The sequence below is a fragment of the Mustela erminea genome, chromosome 5 (assembly GCF_009829155.1).
Source record: "Mustela erminea isolate mMusErm1 chromosome 5, mMusErm1.Pri, whole genome shotgun sequence".
Lineage (NCBI taxonomy): Eukaryota > Metazoa > Chordata > Mammalia > Carnivora > Mustelidae > Mustela > Mustela erminea.
The window spans coordinates 115,258,623-115,278,448 of NC_045618.1; the positions used below are offsets into that span (position 1 = coordinate 115,258,623).

General features: G+C 48.2%; 1 long non-coding RNA gene across 1 annotated transcript in view; it reads right to left on the bottom strand.

Annotated features, from left to right (window-relative positions):
• Positions 1-19,138, bottom strand: part of LOC116591569 — a 36,615-nt gene extending 17,477 nt beyond the window's left edge. The window contains exon 1 of the long non-coding RNA XR_004286055.1: positions 19,013-19,138. This is a non-coding gene — a long non-coding RNA (uncharacterized LOC116591569). The remainder of the gene's footprint in view (positions 1-19,012) is intronic.
• Positions 19,139-19,826: the final 688 nt, after the last annotated feature.

Genomic DNA, 19,826 nt, shown 5'->3' on the forward strand with positions numbered 1-19,826 from the left:
TTGCGAAGAGAGAACTGTCAGGCCTCCATGTCCCAGAGAACCCTGGGACCTTGGCCACCAGGATGGCACCTTCCTCTGCCAGACGCAAGTTTCAGGCGGCCCCTCACTGTGGGGCTCTGTCCCACAAAAGCCGGTGCCCAGGGCCACGCTTATCATGAGGAAACCCCCCAGGCTGTCCCTCTACCTCAGTGTTTCCTCAGGGCCCACCTCAGTCCTGTCAGACCCGACTATCCTCTTCCCATGCCTGACATCCCAGACCAAGAGCCTGCCCTCCTCCAGGCCTGGCCAGCCTGGAAGCTGAGCCCAGAGGATATAGTCTCGGGGATCCAGAGGCACCTCTCTGCCCAGTCCCAATCAGGTGAGGCCTGAGAGCTGGTCAGATGGTGTCCACAGAGCCTGTGCCCCTCAGTAGGGTCAGGGTGGGAAGTAGGAAAGGCAAGGGAGAACTCTGCTGGGCCATCATGCAGCAGCTCATGTCTCCCATGTGGTTATTCCCAGGCCCATACTCCTCAGGACCACCTCTCAACTGCTTCCTGTTCCCAGGGGGTCTCCACCTGCTGGTCCATGACTCTCCTTGAAACAACATTTTGAAAGGTGACCTTTCAAAGGTGGCTATGAGCCCTGGGTTCAGGGTCAGGTGGATGGGCCGTGAGTTTGCGTCCTGGCTCCACCCCTAATGAACAATATGTCCTGCCCGTTAACCTCTTAGGGTTTGAGCTTCCTTGTCTATAAAATGGGAATAATACCTGTTTCAAAGGATCACTGAATTAAACAAGGGAGAACTAAACAAGGGTGGTTCTATGAAAAGTCAGTCTGCCACATTCACCTGCTCAGAGAGCGGTCACAGTCACCTCTCTTCTGCCTGCTCCGCAGAGCCCAGCCCCCAAACACTGGTGAGAGGAAAGCCCCCGGCCGTGGGCACAGGCTGGCTTTGAAGAACCTCACACGGTGACAGCTGCAGGTGAAGGAGAGCATCAGGTGGCCATGCAAGCTGGCCATCTCAGGATGGGCCTCTCCATCCTAAATTTCAAGGAACAGGAAAGGCCCTTCTGCTCCTTGCTGGGAGTCTCCAAAGGCATGTTCACTGTCCGAACCCACAAGACTCGGAAGGCAGTTTGGGGGGGGCCTCTCCTTCCATACACGGCCACCTAGTTTTTTCCACAGCCCTGACACGCAGGCCTGACTATGACATAGCCTCTTAATAAACGGGGAGCCAGAGGCCATGCCCCACCGGCCCCCGTGCCATCCCTCCTCCACTGAACCACCCAGAGCTCATATGCTGGCAGGGTCCTCACCCTGCCCAGGCCCTGCACCCAGACCAGGGTCTGCATAAAAAGATGTGCCACAGGGCTCATAACCCACCACGCTTAGACACAGTGGTCCCAGGAACTCATCCCCTTCTGGGGTCCACCCTACCCCAACCTTCCAGCAACATCTGGAAGTGAGATGGGGACCCACCACAAACCACTGGATGAGCACTGCCAGGGCTTGCCAAGGGAAGGAGTCAGGAGGACCCCCGGTCTAGCCGTCTCCCCACAGGGTTACGCCAGCATGCTATGTGTCCAGTGCTGTGATGGTCAGAGGGACCCCAGAGAATCAAACAGAATAAATTCTTGTAAAGCCCAGCCCTTTCTGTCCTTGGGTTCCTGCTTGTATATTTAAAAGTTAGCTTAACCAATCGTGTACCATTTTAGGATCTGAAAGGAAGATTGGCAATGCCAGGGGGTAACTGGTCAGATCCATTAGATGCCTGAGCTCCCAAGGGCAAAGGTGCAGCGTAAACCCACCCCGGGGTCCAGCACCTTTCATAACTTTCCTACCAGGGCCCTTGAGACCTTCTCTGACATGACCCTACATGCTTACCAGTGTCATCTCGAGTCACTCCTTCCTGTGCTCTACACACAGGTCCCGCTCAACTGCTCCAGGGGTCCGTCTTACCCAGGATCATCAACCCTCCCTTCACCTGGCTAACCTCTAATCCACGCTATACAAATACATCTGGATTTTAAAACCTAAGTGCAGGGTTCAGGTTCATTATAGCCAGTGGAGATCTTTCAGGATGCAGACCCCAGCCCACAGAGTCCTGCCTAAATACCACAATGCATGATGCCCACAAGTTTCAAATGATCCTTCCATTGTTTTTACCACGGATGCTGTGGGGACTCCCTATAAGTCATCATTAAAGAGATTGGATAGGAAGGGGTTCTGCAGCCCGCTGCTAGAGACTTCCCTCTTAGAAGCTGACAGTGATCTGCTCATCTTCATGTTAAGGGCAGAGGGACATGGAGGTTTTCCTGTTTGCTATGGAGCAAACCACCTCAAACTCGGTGATATAAAACACCATCCGTTTTATCAGGCTCACAAATCCTGTGAGTCAGGAATTTGGACAGAACGTATCAGAGATGGCTTTTTTTTTTTTTTTTTTTAAGATTTTATTTGTTTGACAGACAGAGATCACAAGTTGGCAGAGAGGCAGGCAGAGAGAGAGAAGGGGAAGCAGGCTCCCTGCCGAGCAGAGAGCCCGATGTGGGGCTCGATCCCAGGACCCTGGGATGATGACCTGAGCTGAAGGCAGAGGCTTTAACCCACTGAGCCACCCAGGCGCCCCCCAGAGATGGCTTTTCTCTGCTCCATGTTGAGGGCTCCAGCTGGAAAACTCGGCTACAGGGGGAGGCAGAAGGACCCGAAGAGTCGAGGCTGGAGTTATCTAAAGGCTTCTTTGGGAGAATAGGAGGGTAAGTGAAACAGGTGAAAGGAATTAAAAGGTATAAACTAGTTATAAAACAAGTAAGTCACGTGAAAGAAAGTACAGCATAGAGAATATAGTCAGTAATATCATAACTTTGTATGGTAGCTACACTTATCATGGCGAGCATTTCATAATGTATATAATGGTCAAATCACTATATTGTACACCTGAAACTAATATATCATATGTCAATGATACTTAGATTAAATTTTTTAATGTTTGGGGTGCCTGGGTGGCTCAGCTGGTTGAGCGGCTGCCTTCGGCTCAGGTCATGATTCCGGGGCCCTGGGATGGAGCCCCACTTCGGGCTCCCTGCTCAGCGGAGAGCCTGCTTCTCTCTCTCCTTCTGCCTACCACTCTGCTTTCTTGTGCTCTCTATCTCTGTCAATTAAATAAATGAAATCTTTTTAAAAAATTAATATAAAAATTTCTTAATGTTTTTAACAAATTACAATAAACAGAGTATCAGTAAAAAAATCAAAGTGATCTGTATACCAAGGAACAAAGGCAGGTGTCTTATGTCTTGTACCAGTGTTGGGATGACCCACAGGCTCGGCTCATGTAGATCTCCATGTGGCTTCTCCATGTGGCTGGGGTGTCTCATAGCATGGCAGCTGATCTCCAAGAACAAGTATTCTAAGAGAAGCTGAAGCTGTAGGACCTTTTATGAACTAGCCTTGGAAGTCACAGAGTATCACTTTCTCCATACTCTACTGATCAAAGCCCTCACAAGACTATCAGATTCAAGGGGAGGAACACAGATCCCACCTCTGGATGGAAGCAATGTCAAAGAACTTTAGCACAGACATTGCAGTACTGGAAGTCTACACCCAGCTGCAGAAGTACTTAGAGTCAGTACTCTCTCGCCAAGTCAGGGCCCACATTCTAGCCAGCAGGCTACTCAATGGTGATAAGTGATCCAGGAAAAGCAATATTCTAAGACCTCTGACATTCCTGCCGAGAGGAACATAGGCAAGACTACCATGATAAGAACCCTATAATAAAGCAGAGATCCAAGATGGATACTGAGTCTCCTGGAAAAGGGAGAATCCCAGTTATCACAGCTGGGACGTGCACAGAGTCAGACCAACAGCATGTGACATGATGCTATCACATGGGTTCAGCTGAGCACCTTCAGTTCCTCTCCTGAGAGTGCATGGGAGTTTATGGCCTGTCTGTGCTGAAACTTAAAAATATATCTATTGCCCATTCCTGATCTTTATTCAATCCAGACATTGCATAAAAGAAAGGAAGGGAGCCGAAGTTTGTTCCTGGTCAACCCATGCAGGATCCTAGTGATTATCATGCCTTTTAAAGATTTTTTTAAAACTAATCTCTGCACCCAGTGTGGGGCTCGAACTCACAACCCCAAGATCAAGAGTCACAATCTTCACAGACTGAGTCAGCCAGGGGCCCCCTCACCACGCCCTTTAAATGCACATAGACCATTTTTAATCTCTGCTAAGAACAGTTCAGATCCCACCAGACTGGGAGGGAAGAGGAGTGGGAAGGACACAGATCAAGAGGGAACTAGGAGGAAGCAAATGGAGGAGGTCTTTAGAGTTATGGCTAAGTTCCTCTAGAGACCTTGGAGAGAAAGTGGATTCCAGGGCCCGGGGCTTCCAGAGGGTCCTGACCAGCCAGCAGCCTGGCAGTCAGCTCTTCATCAATGTCCTGCTTCAAGGCGGGTCCCCATTTTTCAGAAAGCAAAACGCATGCCCTGGTGTGGAGCCACTTGGAGGCCTTCTTACCGCACAGGCTGGAGAACCTGGGGCTGCATGGAGGCGCAGCAGAGATGGGTCTGGGAGACAGTGAGGAAAGCAAAACTGACTTTTTGGAGGGTGGTCTATAGTTCTTCCGGTGGAAGCTCGTGTGCAGTAGCCTGGGACACCAACACTCACCATAGGTCATCTAGGGGTCTGGCTCCCATAATCCCAGAAGGCCAGAGCTGGGTGATGGCTGCTCTGAGGTCCTGTGGTCCAAGCCTCCCACTTGAATGCTGAGGAAACCATCACAAAGCCCATTTGCGTTCACTGACTATCCATGTGCTCCCCTGCAGTTCTGTCTTCCTCGCAGGGAGGTAGGCATCGTGTGATTCATTATAGCCAACAGTCTGTATGTGACATGTGTCCCTTCTGAATCCAAACAGTTAAGAGATGAGGTTCTCCCCCATCCTTCTCTCTCCCTGCTATTGTGAACTTACAGCCCATAGGCTCTGCCAGCATGGGGACAAGATGGAAGAGGTCCTACCCATGCTCATCCAAGCAAGAAATAAAGTTTGATTGTGGTAAGACATTGAAACGTGGATGTTTCTTTATCACGGCCGCATGGCCTGGCTTACCCTAATATGGAAATTGAGGACTAGAGAAAGGAAGTATGGATTGAATAACTCCAAATGATACCTATCAGATCCCTCCTCCATCGGGAAAGGAGAATCAGTACAGGTAAGATGGTAGGATTTTCTGCTCTGGGGGATGACCCAGCGGCATTCATCTCTCGCCTTTGTGTAATGCCTTATAATTTACAAAGGACATTCATGAACCCCATCTCACTTAATCCTCCCAGCAACCTTGGCAGGACCATCTTTAGCCCAACCTCATTAGGACTTTAAGAGACATGGCCAAAGTCATACAGGGAGGAAACTGTTGGAGCCATTTTTTCAAACAAATGATAGTTTTGGCTGTGCCTGGGTGGCTCAGTCTGTGAAGCATCCGACTCTTTGTTTCGGCTCAGGTCATGATCTCAGGGTTGCAGCAAGATGGAGACCTGCCTGAGGCTCTGAGCCCACCACGGAGTCTGCACGAGATTCTTTCCCCTCCTCCTCTGCTCCTCCCTCCCTGCACCTGTGAGCTCTCTCACTCCCTCTCTTTCAAACACATAAATAAATAAAATTTTTTTAAAAAGAAAAAGAAGAAGAATGGATGAATGACCGTTTTTAGAATACTGGCATCTTCTTTTTTTTTTTTTTTCTTTAAAGTAGGCTCCATGCCCAATGTGGGGCTCGAACTCACAACTCTGAGATCAAGAGTTGTAGGCTCCACTGACTGAGCCAGCCACGCATCCCTGGAATACTGGCATCTTTTAAAAAATATTACAAGTCTCTCTCCCCTTTCCTCTTCAAGGAAATACTGGTTGGAATAGGCTTATTTCTTATCATAGGTCTATTTTTGCAGTCAATTTATTTCAATATTTAGTTTTGCCTTAAGAATCTTCCAGTAGCCCCAGAGATAACTAGAGGCATCCCAAGGAGTCACAGAGCCAGGGCTGGGAAACTCCACCCTCAGGGGTCCCTGGCTGAGAGAGTCCCCTTGGCCAGTCCCTGAGGAGGCACAGCTACCACGGTCCTTATTGGGACAGCAAATGAAGAAGTTGGATTGGTCCACATTAAAGCAAGATTTCTTCAAAAAATCCAAATCAGATCCAGGTTCCTCTTCTTCACACCACTGAGAGTGGGTAAAGGGGATCTTCTAGGGCTGCTTCCTCTTTCAACAGAAAGTGGAATGGCTGCAGGCCTAAGGGGGGGTCCTTTATGTCTGGGAGTTAAAGCCAAGGTTGGGGACCCAGGCTTTCTGAGGTCCTGTGCTTTCCAAATGGCAGCCTTAGCCACAGGGAGCCCAGACTCCCCTAAGAGGTCCAGCTATTCTAACACCCCAAACCCTGCCCTACCTGATCTGGGGGTCACTTCAGACCCTCACCTGTACTCCCCTCCTTATCACACCCAGATGGATAGCCCAGATCTGGGGTTCCCTTTCCCCTCCAGCTTTTTCCTCCTTGGGCCTCCGTAATCTGGTCCATCTTCCCTTTGACTCTGAAACTCTTCCCACCAAGGCCATACTGAGAGGCTACTGGAAACTAACAATCTTCGCTTCCAACCAGGACCCATCACTTACAAATCTGTGACCTTGAGCAAGCTATTTACTTTCTCTGGTTTCAGTTTTCTCATCTGCAAAATGGCAATAGTAATAGGACCTGTCTCGTAAGGCTGCTATAAGGATGAAGTGAGGGAATGTGGGAAAAGCATTTGGCAAACCGCCTGGGTCACATGATCTGACCTGTGATGAATGTAGGTTATCAATCCATCATCCAAACTCTTGGTCCAAAGATTTTTTTTGTTGTTGTTAAAATATAATTGACATATAACATAGTATTAGTTTCAGGTATACAAATGCATCATTTTGATAGATGTATATATTGTGAAATGATTGCTACAGTAAAGTTCAGTGAACATCCATCTCCACACATAATTACAACTTTTTTTTCTTGTGTTGAGAGCTTTTAAGATCTGCTCTCTTGGCAACTTTTTTTTTTTTTTTTTTTGACAGAGATCACAAGTAGGCAGAGAGGCAGGGAGAGGGAGAGGGGAAAGCAGGCTCTCCACTGAGCAAAAAGCCTGATGCAGGGGCGCCTCGGTGGCTCAGTGGGTTAAAAGCCTCTGCCTTCAGCTCAGGTCATGATCCCAGGGTCCTGGGATCAAGCCCCACATCGGACTCTGCTCAGCAGGGAGCCTGCTTCCCCTCCTTCTCTCTCTGCCTGCTTCTCTGCCTACTTGTGATCTCTGTCTGTCAAATAAATTAATTAATTAAAAAAAAAAAAAAGCCTGATGCAGGGCTCCATTCCAGGACCCTGAGGTCATGACCTGAGCAGAAGACAGAGGCTTAACCCTCTTAGCCACCCAGGTGCCCCTTGGCAACGTTCGAATGTTATCGTTAACTATAGTTGCCTTGCTGTGCCTTATAGCCCCAGGATTTGTTTATCTTATAACTGGAAGTTTGTATCTTTTGACCACCTTCCCCCATTCTGCCTGAGCCCGTACCTCTGGCAACCACAAGTCTCCTCTCTGTATCTATGAATTTGGTTGGTTTTTCTGTGTTTGGTTTTTTAGATTCCACGTGTAAGTAAGATCATACAGTATTTGTCTTTCCTTGTCTCACTTAGCTCACTTTTTTTTTTTTAAGATTTTATTTATTTATTTGACAGAGAGAGAGAGAGACAGTGAGAGAGGGAACACAAGCAGAGGTAGTGGGAGAGGGAGAAGCAGGCTTCCTGCCAAGCAGAGAGCCCAATGCGGGGCTCGGTCCCAGGACACTGGGATCATGACCTGAGCCAATGACTGAGCTACCCAGGTGCCCCTCACTTATTTTTTTCTTATTTTAGGAAGTCATGATTCATAACCATCTTTAACATACCACCCTCGGTGGGCCCCGGGACAGTGCCACACCATCAGGATGCACTCAGTATTCTGTAGTGAACCCACCAATATTCACTTGGAGGGGCTTAAGTAAGAACAGTAAAGAGCCTCTCCAGTTCAGGCCAAGTTCTGCTGCCAGATAAGATTTGGCCCAAAATAATAACAGCAAAAAAACAAAGTAAAACTTTTGGGGGTGGGGGTGGCTGGGTGGCTCAGTCCATTAAGCATCTGCCTTTGGCTCACATCATGATTCAGTCAGTGGTCCTGGGATGGAGCCCGGCTCGCAGAGGAGTCTGCTTCTCCCTCTCCCTCTGCCCCTCCCCCAACCCGAGCTTGCGTGAGCCTCGCATGTGCGCCTTCTCTCTCAAATAAATAAATAAAATCTTTTAAAAAAAGCCCAACTTTTTTCTTTGAGATCTTTGAATCTCAGCCTTGCAGTTTAGGGATTGTGACTTTATACAAATATTGTTTATATTTACACGTTTGGATTTTTCTGTCATAATGTAATATGTGCGGACGACTCCTTCCCAGGAAACCCTGGCTCCAGAAGTCTTTCACTATCTCACCCCGACCCTGAGTTGCTCCCTCTGTATCTCATAGCCCACGGGGTTGCTCCTGTCCAGTCCGAGATCCTTTGAGATCAATATCTGCTGCATAGTCCCACATAACTAAGTCATCTCTTTGAGGGCAGGAATAGTGTTTCTACTTATCTGATCTTCTTAGTAATGAGTACAGAGTTGAGTATACAGCTGGTGCTTAATACATGTACCTGCATGAACTCTGCTGATTACTCGGATTCTCCTTCTGGTCTTGTCTTGGCACCAGAAGAGAGGATGTGGTGTAAGGATATCAAGATCTGCTCAAATCCCCATTTCAAGTCTTCGGGGTACAGACCCAGGGGTGGAATTGCTGGACCATATGTTTAATTTTTTTGAAGAACCACCACTCTGTTTTCTACAGTGGCTTCAAGACATTTAGTTATTATATTTCTTCATCCATTCATTCATCAGACACACAACGGAAGAGTGTCATTTAGGTGCAGGCACCGTGCTAGGTTCCAGCAATACACAGGGAGGCCACGGTCTGGCAGCACATAGTAGGTGCCCAGGGACTGGCAACAGTTACAAATGCACATGTTGCCACCCAGCCTATACCTGCATTTAATTCTCCTCACCTGGTAACCCCTTCTGGTCCCCTCTTCGGCTCTCCACCAACTGGATGACCCTTCCCCAGCACGGGTCCCCCTTGCCCATCATCTCTGAAACAGAGTTCAAAGCTCCTTCTCAGACCTCCCCTGCTCCATCCTCTCTATCTGCCTCAAGACCTCTTTGAATCAAATCACTTTCCCTGAAGCTCTTGGAAGCTCACAGCTGTTATTAAACTTCAACTCACCCATCGTAGATTTCCAGCCTCTATTTACCGTCTGGCCCCCTAAGCACACCCAGGCACCCTCACACTCCCCTCGTTGGCCCTCCCTGGGGTCTCCCCAGCTGCCTTGGAGTGTCCCTGTGGGGCCCAGCCTGCCCTCAAAGTATAGCAAACGTTGGATTTTCCATCCAGAAATGAGAAACCCAAGTCATGTGCTTTTGTGACTTCTTTCCAGATGGATTCCACTCTGGAGTGACACGGACTTCCTATTTTACCAAATCAACTTGAATTTAACCAATTTCTATACATGAATCCTCCCTCGCCACCCATTTCCATTATAAACTGGAAGACTAATTTGAGAAAACATGAGCTCACGATCACTCCAGTGTACACCTGAAACTCACAGAACCCTGGATGTTAACTGGAATTAAAAAGGAAACTTAAAAAAAGAAAAAGAAATAAAGGAAGGAAGGAAGGAAATAAATGAGCTCACAGAAGACCTCCCAGCCTTCTGCTGGGACAACCATGGGACCTTCTCCCAGTGACCTGGAGGGCCCCTTTTGGGCTCCATTTCTGGGGCCGGAGGTGCTTCAAGAGGAATCAAGCTCAGCCTCCCAGAGGCAGAGCACCAGCCCCTGCCTGGAGGTGAAGCAGATCTTTCCTCTTCTCCTACTGTGTGGCTGGACAGACCATCCGAAGGCGCTGCTCACTGCTCTCAGCTCTTTGAAAGCCCACTTGCCTCTGGACAGTTAATGGATACATTCCCTTCTGAGGTCTCCTGCTCACATCAAATCACGCGGTTTCCCAAATCCCGGTTTTCTCAAACTGAAACAATGGGGAACTTCTGTTTTCCCTTCTACTACCCACCCCCAACTCGGTTCCCACCGCTTCCTCGTAGGCCCCTCGCCCCGTAACCGGCTGGGAATTCAAGCTCAGCCAGCCGGAAACATTAGCATACCTAAAACCCACATTTACATTTTATTACTTTGTAGGAAGACGACTTACAATACAACCTACAATAAATTGGGGCAAAGAGAAATCGACACACGTTCTCCTGGGTGGAGGGTGGGGGCTATCTACCTATGTATTATTTTTGAGACTTTTTCTTTTTTTTTCACATGAGAAAGTGGTTAATGAAGTGAGCAGGCCTGTGGTGTGCCGGGTGTCTTACAGCGCCGCGTTTCTGCCTCATTTACCCAATTCTTTTTTTTTTTTTTAACCAGAGGAATTTTTCCCTAATGGGGAATCCCCTGATTTTGCATTCAAAGCTCTCCCAATGTAGTTCCTCCCCTCTCTTTGTGTTGTGTATTTCTCTGTCAGACGCAGCCAGGCTAAGAAGGTACCCATGGGGGGGGGGGGGTGCTGGGCTGGAACCTGCAGCGCTTCCTGTGGACTGGGCATTTTCGTCCGTTCAGACCCTGAAGAGGAGTCCATCACCCCCGGGCACCGACTGGCCAATTTCATGCATTACAAACTCTACTGTAAGTTTAAGTAAACTTGCGGGATAGCGTTCACGGCTATCTTGTTGGGCCAATGAGCTGATGCTATGTGGCTCCCAAGTCTATTACGTGACAGCAGGGATTCCCAGCACCCCTGAAAAGCAAGGGCTGCCCAAGTCTAGAAAACTCCCTTTGGTTGGTGCAGCTAACCCTCTCCGACTCACTCAGCTCGCAGCTCCGCAGGGATGCAGCCGAGGCTGAACCCCACCCCCACTGTCAGCTCCTCTCCCCTCAGCCTGCACCATCAGCAAAAGGCTGGTGACACCCGGGGAGGGAATCCTGCTGCTCCGAGGGCTTCCGCTATCTAGACTCTCGGGAAGGCTGCAGGGGCCAGGGGCCATCAGCCCACCTGCAGAGACCCCTGCGAAGCAGCCCGGCCCAAGGCCAGCTGCGCGCTCCCCCTGGACTCCAACCCCTCATGTTCTCCAGGGGTGTCGCTGGGTGCTGGGTGCGCTAGCCCTGCCCCATGTGCACGCATGTTGTACTACCTCCATCTTGGAAAAAGAAAAAAAAAAGTATTTTGGGACTAGGTCACTCTTCAGACACCACCATATTTATCTTGCTCCTTTCAGAGTAAAATTCCTCTCCTCCCCTTTTTTTTCTCGAACTCTTTACCACTGGGCTTTGCTCTCACCATTCGCCTCTTGCCAAGGGTTACAAGGGTACCTACCGGTTACTTCTCAGGCCTCATTCACCCCCGACCTGTCAGCAGCGTTTGGCCAGGTGAAGCTCCTTCCTTCTAGAAATACTTCCTTCCATGCCCCCCTCCCCGCCTGCCTCTGATTCCACCCTCCTGACTACTGTTTTCAGTCCGCTGGGCCAGGTCTTCCTTAACTCCAGGTTCCATCTAAGGGTTCTGTTGCTCTAGGGCTGTGCTCACACCCAGGAGACCCCATCCTGACCCCCACCCATATGCTGATGAGGGTCCATCCTGGCTCTGATGGGTCCCTAGGTAGGTGACCTTGGGCAAGTCATTGAACCTCTCTGAGCCTGAGGCTCTTCATCTGTAAAATGGGGATGATAATAGCGCCTATTCATAGGGTTGTTAGGAGGATTAAGTGAGTTAGTACTTGTAATACACTAAAACAAGCCTGGTGGGGTTATGTAAATGCTCTGTCTACCTCTCTGCCTGGCCAAATTCAGCTCGCCCTTTAGGTCTCAGTGTAAATGTTATTTCTAGATTTCTGGGCACCTTCTTCTCCTTGTCACACTTAAGAAAGTGTGATCTGTGCCTTTCCTCTGTGACTGTTGACTTTAGCTATCTCTCTGCTGCCCAGCTAGCCTCTGGAGAGCAAGGACAGTGTCTTCCTTTGTTACTGCTTTATCCCCAGCACCCAGAGTGATGGGGGGAGGCCCACACGCGGGGCTCCAATGAACAGCCACTAGGTGAAGGAATGAATGACAGAACCCATGAATGGATGTGTTCTAAAGTGGCCACTGTGGTCCCTTGGGGCTGAGTAAAGGGTGGGCCTCTCCTAAGAAAGTTGCTATGGAAGGGTCTTGATCAGGACACACGGAAAGGCCTGGGCGATGGAGGAGGCTGCAAACTCACCTCACTGGGACCCCTACAGAGCCCTCTCTGTCCCTCACTGTCCAACTCCTGGGCCCGGGATGACACAGCTTTATCCCACAGCAGTGGTGCTTCTGAGCTGCCTGACATTCTAGCTAACCAGGAAGGTGTGGGAGCTGGGGGTTCTCTGTCTACTTGGACCTAAACTCAAAAATCAGCTGCTGTTCCTGACATGGACTCCCTCCGGCCAGCCCGAGGCCAGGGAGGTGGTCAGACCTGCCACTGAGTCCCGGCTCTGCCCCGATCACCTGTGTGGCCCTGGGAAGAAATGCTTGGAACTCTGGCTCTCGGATCAGAAAGTAACATACTCCTAGTGCTGTTGGGAAGATAACATGCAGCCCCGAGCTTAGCCCATTGTGGAGATGCACAGTTTGACTTTCCTCCCTCCAACATGGAATGCAAGTTTCCAAAGGTTGTGAAAATGCAGAAGTTCAGAAGCTCCAGGAAGGAGCTTTTGCCCCATGAATCACATATATTTCACCTTGGACAGAGTGAAGACAAGCGTGATTTGATTCGATTCAGCTCAACTCAAAGAAAAAGTGCTTATGAGGACCCTGTGGTGGGCACCGTACAGGCTACGGCCTCAAGGGAAGGTAGTAAAATGCCGATTTCACACCTCCCCCTTTTTGTTTTTCTAGAACTTTGCATCTAAAGCAATAAAGGACTTCTGAAAGTCTTCAAAGTCCTGCCCTGTCAATCCCATGATTCAGATGGAACAAGCTTCTAAGAGGGGAGGAAATTAACATTGCCTGAGTACCGACACTGTCAGGTGCCTTCACATGCTTTTCAGTGAAATCCCCACCACCACCCTGTGATGTAGTTATTCTGAACCAATCACTGAAACAACGAAGCCCCATTTCAAGGATCCCAGCGGGCAGGGCCTCCATGAAAGACTGGAAAATCCCAGAGCCTCAGAGTACACTTAATCTGCCATGACTTGGGGCTGGGAGAAAATACCAGAGGAGCCGATTCAGACTGAATCCTAAGCCCCAGACATATGGCACCATCTGTGGTGGGATTCAAGAGAAAAACACTATGAAAAACCTGCATCTATTCAGTTACAAAAACTGCTTCTTTCTATGTGTTTCCAAACACAATATTCTGGATAACTTTACCAGAACTGCACGTTTTTTCCTCATTGCTTTGGGGCCCCAGGATGACTGGTATCCTAACGAGGCATTTGGCCTGCCCCCCCTGAGTTGGGCAGCCGCCAGTGTCCGCTGTGTCCTCACACCATCAGGGGTGAATGAGCTTAGGCAAGGCCAGCCTTCCCTGCTGATAAGGAGTTGATTGACTCTAAGCATTTCATAGGGGCACCCCCCCCCCTTATAAGCACTATTTAGAGAAGCAGAAAAACCAATCAGATGAGAGACAGATAACTAGAGAACTGTTTCAAGGTCAGTGGGTCTGGTTAGATGCCCAAACTCGCCTTCATTTCTTTTTTCCTCTCTCACAGGAAAAGAAAGATAGACAGGAGCTTCTCTGTGGGTCCGTGCAATAACCCAGTTCAGGCTGAAAATTCCGGTCCCCCTTGGATGAGCTCCCAGTGCTCAAAGGACTCCTTGAGAAATAAATTGTTGACAAGTCCTTGTGGTCTTAGACCCTGCTGCTTCTCTCCAATAGGCCTTGTGATCATAATTTTGAGTACCTCTGGGACGATACTGAAAGAACATAATCTCAAAAAAATAGGCAGCCTTGACATTCTAGAGAATGCATGGCAAAAAAAGAGCATAACGTCCATTGCTGACAAGGATATCGGGAAAGACAGATTCTCAAAAACTGTTGGAGAAAGTGTAAATTGATACAATCTTTTTTTTTTTTTTTTTGGAGAGCAATTTACAAAACCTATGGACATTTTAAATGTGTCAATATCCCCTTCGAGTCACTTACTTCAAGTCTAGAGTTTCATCCTACAGAGGACCATCCACCAAAGTGCTCACAGATATTCACCACAGTCATTTTCATCGTGTTTTTAAAAACTGGAAATAACTTAAAAGTCCATTAGAGAAGGAACGGTTAAATAACACATTAGTATATCTGTTTTTATGGAATACTATACAGCACTTAAAAAAATAAGGTTCAAGATCCATCTACATGAAATGATGTAGAAAAAGCTACAGGTACTCATTAGGTTAAAAACACAAGTTTTCAAACAGTATGAAACAAATTATCATCTTTTTAAAGTATGTACATACAGATTTTAATAAGCATAGGAAACACAGGAAGATACTAAGTCATGAGGGCAGGGGCCGAGGAGGTGTCTACAGATGGTAGGAAAAAGGTAGAAGGGTAGGGAATGGGGAATTTTTATTTGTTTTTTTTTTTTAATATCCCATTTATAAATGTTCATATAAGGAATATAGGTGACTTTCACAATAAGGTGGTTTTATTATTATTTTTTTTAACAATGTCCGGAGGCCTTTGGCAAGGGGCCTTATGATGGTGCTTTATCAACAAACATATGGCACGATCAGAGGCCAAGCTGCCTTACCTTCTTGAAGCGGTTTCTGAGCAGGAGTGAACCGAAAGCCTTCAGAGGCTCATGCCCACCGGCTCCCAGTGAGACAGGATGTTCCCTGCACTGCCTAACTGGTGGGGACAGAAAGAGCTCTGGAGTTGACACAGCACCTTCCTTACCTTATCTCCAACAGCCTGTGAGATAGACAGGACAGGAATTTTTATTCCCGTTTCTGCAGGGGAGGCTTAGACAGGTTCCTGCCCCAACACCCCCCAACCCCGGTCATGTGATTAGAAAGTCCAACAACCCGGCGGGGAGAGAAGCGGGTTAAGCTGAGGCTCTGTCTCCATGGCAGGGGCACATACCTACCAGCAGCACCCAGACATGTAGCAATCCAGGTCTGAGCACGCTCTCTCTGGCCTGGGCTCCGTGAAAAACAGCTCATGTTGCCTCGAACCTTCCATTTTCAAGCTACCGGACACATTCCAACAGTTCAATCTGACTTGTCGGGGACCCATTGGACTCCTGCTACCTTCTACCATCTTCTGCCCAGTAAAGCTTTCCTCTGAGCTGAACTGTGTGTCTCCCCAACCCCAAACTCATATACTGAAGTTCTGACCCACCTCCCCTCACCTCAGAATGTGATCCCATTTGGAAATAGGATCTTTAAAGAGGTTGATTACGTTAAAATGAGGTCATGAGAGTGGATTCTAATACAATATGATTGGTGTCCTTCTAAGAAGAGGGAATTTGAACACAAACCTGGACAGAAGAAAGATGATGTGAAGACGGGCGAGGAAGAAGATGTCTATGAGCCCAGGAGAAAGGCCCAGAATAGACCCTCGCCTCGGACCCCTCAGAAGGAAGCAACTCTACTGACCCTCAGTCTCAGACTTCCAACCTCCAGGACAGAGACAAGAAATTTCTATGGTTTCAGCTACGTGGTCGGTGGTGCTTCTTACGGCGGGCGCCCCTAGCACGCTCACGCACGAGTCTCTCAGAAAACAGCCATGCTCCCTCCATCTCCAACTCCCTGAGAAAGGACTTCGCCATCCTGCATGAATTGTAATCTCAGTGAAAATATTCTCAAGAGACCTGCATTGAAATGGTCCAGCTCCACAAAATAACCCACCATCCCAACCCATGCTAAGAATTCTTTAGGCGGAAGCTCTTAACAATGACTGGGGTAGGGGGAGGGGACAACTGTGTGTTGGATAACTCTAGAAGTTTATTAACTGTAGGGGAAGCCCGGTGGCGAGTGCTTCCAAGAAGGATCCGGGCCCCCCAGAAGATGAAGAACCCAGCATTGCTTTGCCTCAGGGTCCTAGTCTGTTTACGGACAAAATGAAACCCCTCAAGAGTATGAGTTCCCCAAAACAGGGAGCCTCTTAATTTGTTGTGAAAAGAACAATTTCTGCTTTAAACATATACGTTTATGGTGTTTATCATAAAAATAATACTCAGCTTCAGAAATTTTGGAAAATATAAAAAAACAACAAAAAAAGAACATTGCCATAACCCAGCCACCCTGAGGTTCTGCCTCTGTTTACGTTTTTATACATTTTTGCTTTGTTTTACATAGTGTTATTTCATAATTGGATGCAGAGTTATATATACAATCTTACATACTTTTTTTATTTTAAAACATTCCTCCGTGTTATTACAATCTCTCTATAAACATCATTTTAAATAACTGCAAAATATCCCATTACGTCGATCACTTTTCTCAAATGTGAACTGCAGAACATCTCATTGGAATTATACGGGGTATGTTCAAAATGCAGATTCCTGGATCTTATCCCAGACCCATTCAATCAACCTCCAGGGGTGGAAGCTGGGAATCCTCACTCTAGTAGGTTTCTCAAGCAACTCAAAGCTACAAAAATTTGAAAACCACTGGAACTGGTGTAGCCATAGTTTTCCATCACCTTACCCCAAATGCTGGATGTTTTGGTTATTTGCAATTTTATAAATAGCTACACGAAGAACATCTTTGTGCAGAAAGCATTTTGTAAATTTCATAGTGTTTCCTGAGGATGGCTTCCCAGAGGTGATATTATTTTGAAAGATGTGAACATTTTGTTTAAAGATTTTATTTATTTATTTGAGAGAGAAAGAGTGAGAGAGCATGAGAGGAGAGAAGGTCAGAGGGAGAAGCCGACTCGCCAGGAAGCTGGAGCCCGATGCGGGACTCAATCCCGGAATTCCGGGATCATGACCTGAGCCGAAGGCTGTCACTCAAACAAATGAACCACCCAGGTGCCCAAGACATGAACATTTTAAAGATTCTTGATAGACACAGAACATGCCTGTACACACCTTTAACCAACCACACGGTCTGCCCAGGTTTCCGGGTGAAATATCTATATTTGTGGTTTACAATGGCTTTTATTTTCCAGCTCTCTTTTCAATAGCGTTCCATCTTTGCTATTGAAAATATTGAGTTAGGTCACACCAAAGTAGGCAAAAACTGAGCAGATGATCCCTAAAATACCCTTCATGAAGGCATACAAGACTCTGGCTTGGCCCCATGGCAAACCATTATAGCAGATATCCGTGGCACTCTAAGGATTCCAGGCACTGACCATACCCCAAACAGACACCTCAACTCCCCAGCACACCTGTGGCTCACACGTCCCAAGAACAGTGCTCTGCTGGGGTCCAGGCAATGGCCAACACTCAAGGCAGATGCACAGTGGAGGTGGTGTAGAGAGAGGCCCGGTTCACCCTCCCTGAAAAGAACAAAGCAGGGACGCCTGGGTGGCTCAGTGGGTTAAGCCGCTGCCTTCGGCTCAGGTCATGCATGATCTCAGGGTCCTGGGATCGAGTCCCGCATCGGGCTCTCTGCTCAGCGGGGAGCCTGCTTCCTCCTCTCTCTCTCCTGCCTACTTGTGATCTCTCTCTGTCAAATAAATAAATAAAATCTTTAAAAAAAAAAAAAAAAGAACAAAGCACACAGCAGCTGGCAAGATCTGGGGATCCCAAGGAAGACCTCGGTGCACAGAGTCATGATGGGCTCAGGGTAGGTAGCTTGCAAGCTGCCAAGGGGTCAGAGCCATGCAATGAAATGTCAAAAGCATACGGAAAACATACTGTTTTTAGACGGTGTGTTGAAATGGTGTGGGGGAGAGGAAATTGTATAAATACCTGGGCAACCCAAACAGCCCACTCTGCCGCTAGATCGGGGCAATGAGAACCTGTTCATTCGTTTAACCAGCCTTTACGTAGCATTTACCATGTGCTAGGGAGGCATCCGTCTAAAAGCTCTACAAATGTTAACTTATTCAATCCCTGCAATCAAGTCTATAAAATATCATCACACCCACTCTGCAGATGAAAGAAACCGAGACACAGAGAGGTTACGTAACTTGCCCTAAGTCACACAGCTAGGAAGTCATGGAGCCAGGATTTAAATCCAAGCAGTCTGATTCCAGAGCCGTTTCTTTCTGCCACTACTCCATTCTGCCTTGGGAGACAGGACCAAGATACTCGGGAGCCCAGCACCCAGAAAGAAGGAGCAGTAAAGAAAGCCAGAGTCAACTAAAGCAGCGTTCCGAACAGAGATGCCTTCTGCCGACCCTCACACGCCAACCCATTCTAGAAAACTCAGGTTGTTCATTACAAACAAGCCTTTCAGCATCATCTTCTCCTACTCCCACCCACCCCACACCTTCCGTCACCCTGCTTGCTGGCCCAGACAGTGGTGCCCAGCCTGGGGCACCCTCTCCCTGGTACCAAAATTCCCTGAGGGACTGCCTCTGTGCTTTATATGAAGGACTGCAAAATCCATCACCCGAGCCCCTGGGTCCTTGCCTCCAAGGCCTTCCACCGCTGCAACTAATTATCTGTGCTGAAAGTCGCATGTGGAAACAATCTACAGGGTTTCCCATCAAACCTGGCTGGCTGGCAGCTCCCATACCCAGGCAGGGGCAGGCCCGCTCCCCTTTTAAACAAACACATTAAGTTAATAACAACAACGACCACGTTTGACAGCCACGTTTACTAATTAATTCTCATTTGTTCCTTCTGTTAGGAAGGGGGTAGGATTTGCACCGTTTACAGAACTGAGGCTCCAAACCGATTTCTCTTAAGGTGGCACCACGAAGTTATCGGACACTTGGACGGAGAACATTCCTCCCTGTTGTTCAGCCTTGCCCTCTAAACTGGTGGCCCTGCGTACCTTGAACTGAGGCTCCGCAGTGGCCATGTTTGAGATGGAGAAGATCCTAGAATCTCCCTCTGCTCACTCCAGGTGGTGGCCAGGCCTGCCCCTTGACATGAGCGAATGGAGGCTGTCGCTCGCGACCACTCCTTCCAGTCACCACGCAGGACCAGAGCAAACGGTGATCTCATTTCCGTCCTCACCAGCATTCCTCAGGAGGCTTGATTATGATCCTTGTCACAGAGGAGCAACCCTGGCTGAGAGGTCAAATGACATGCTCAAGATCACCCAACTCAGAAGCAGCAAGACCTATTTGCCTCACCCTTTGCCCAGGGATGACTGGTTAAGAAATTTGTTCCAGTTAATGTAACAAGCAGCTTCCAGGAGAACAGAAGTCCCTGTGCTCAGTGTTAGGCTCTGACCACAAAACCCGGCCTCTCTCTCCGTACTTGCCTCCAAAGGCCTTTGGGCTCTGAGCCTTTCGGTGATGAGCTGTTCGCAAGCTGAGGGAAGGAGGGTAGATGCCTGAGAGAGCCTACTTGTTCTACAACCTCCGTCCCTTTAATCCAAACAACTTTACCCAAAGAATGCTGCGGCCTGGGCCAGACCTGCACCCCAAAACTAGTGTCTTTGGGTCTCACCCGGACTTCTACCTAAGTTCACATCATCTCAAGGTTAGGAAAGTTCATCTGCCCACCCCTCTTGCCCTCCGCTCTGTCTTCTCTCTCTTCTCCAACAGTGATCGAGCTATTTCAACTTGCTAAAGCTTCCACCGGGACCACTAACATTCTAGATCGTGTTTAGGTCTTGCAACAATCCTGCAAGGCACATA